Source organism: Eucalyptus grandis, chromosome 11 (assembly GCF_016545825.1).
Source record: "Eucalyptus grandis isolate ANBG69807.140 chromosome 11, ASM1654582v1, whole genome shotgun sequence".
Lineage (NCBI taxonomy): Eukaryota > Viridiplantae > Streptophyta > Magnoliopsida > Myrtales > Myrtaceae > Eucalyptus > Eucalyptus grandis.
The window spans coordinates 12,082,537-12,084,029 of NC_052622.1; the positions used below are offsets into that span (position 1 = coordinate 12,082,537).

The 1,493-nt window shown below is 42.9% G+C and overlaps 1 long non-coding RNA gene across 1 annotated transcript; it reads left to right on the top strand.

Annotated features, from left to right (window-relative positions):
• Positions 1–270: 270 nt before the first annotated feature.
• On the top strand, positions 271–766 carry LOC120290041. The gene is made up of 3 exons (XR_005547915.1): positions 271–297; positions 328–437; positions 545–766. It is a non-coding gene; the product is annotated as an uncharacterized LOC120290041 (long non-coding RNA).
• The last annotated feature ends 727 nt before the right edge of the window (positions 767–1,493 follow it).

The window sequence follows — 1,493 nt, forward strand, 5'->3', positions numbered from 1 at the left end:
ATTCTTATCTCTTTATCTTACCGAGCACGCACTTTGGGAGCTGGCAGAAGCCAGGAAAAAGGATGCACTTTATCGAGCCAGAGGGTGTGGGGAGGAGCCTCCTGCTGAGTTGCTTGCAGAAGAAGGGGATACGTACTCTAGCATCCAAGCAGATGTGGGGATTATCCGCATAAGAAGACCAACCGAGAATACATGCTGGTATGCTGGTGTTGAGACTCAATTGCATACCGGCACAGCTATAAGGTCATGAAGTTTTGGGAAGTTATCTTCAATTGCATCCACATAGACAAGGCAAAGGTAATTATACTTTGACTGAATGAAACATAGGCTTTCAAGAAAGAATTTCATGAGAAAATTTTGCGCAAGCATCTTCAACGTCTGTGGATGTCATTGATAATCCAGAAACTGCTAGTGTCCTCAGTCCTATATACAAGAAGGTGTGCCTAACTCTGTCGACTAATAACTTTTCTATAGAAATCTTGTTTCGGCTTCGCTTTCAGTTGAGTGGGTACTAAGTTACAATTCCTATGGTTTTGATGTTTAGATGAAGGATCCATGTAGCCGGAACCATTGAGATGATGGAGTCAGAAGAGGGGGCTGGATCATTTTCCCGGGGCAACTTCTGCATGGTGATGAAACTCAAGGGAACGTTGACCCTGAAGAGGACAGGGCTGCATTGGAAAATTCCTTTCTCCCTGCAGACCAGACTGTTGCTTAGTGCAAACATAGTGCAAACTGAGTAAGGTTGTGCATCTAACCAGAGGTCTCCGGTATATAACAGAGACGGAAAAGATAAAGAACTTAGGTGCTAGAAGAACAACAGAGACGGATGCAAGGAGCAATAGTGTCAAAGCCAGCTCCATCGGAAGATAATTTTGAAATGAAGGCCACCAAAGCCATGGGAACCATGGAGGAAGGTGATGCAGTTTTGGCAATGTTGCGAGAGGTGGAATGGACTCGTGCTTCATGTCATCAATTTTCTCGACTTTGGTTTTGACTTATTTGATTTATATTTTTTGCTCAGACAACCTCATACTTGAATTTATCCATGTGGATTGGGGCTTATTGGTGGCATGATAAGCATCGACCAAGAAAACCAAAATCTTCCAACCGTGTGAGCCCCCCAACACACACAATTGAAAAGGATGGGAATAGCACAGAGACGGGTATCATCCGACTCCACGCTCGCCCCATATGAGGACATTGTTGGGTCTACTTGATCAGAAAATCACTTTTACGCATATGTAAAACCTTTTGGCTGCCATATGATTCACATTGTTTGGTTTAGGATTGTGTGTAAAGAATGGGAATATTCACACAAAGAAGGGCTTCAGATACACTTTTGAAAGAGGGATTTTGCATGTTTATTTCAACTTCAAATCTTACTAGCCTTCAAGTTTTAAATCTTCTTTGACAACTAGGAACGGATGTGTGGATTCTGACTTCTAAGCTTAAATCGGCAGCGTGATCACCATTTTGGAAGCTAGGAGACC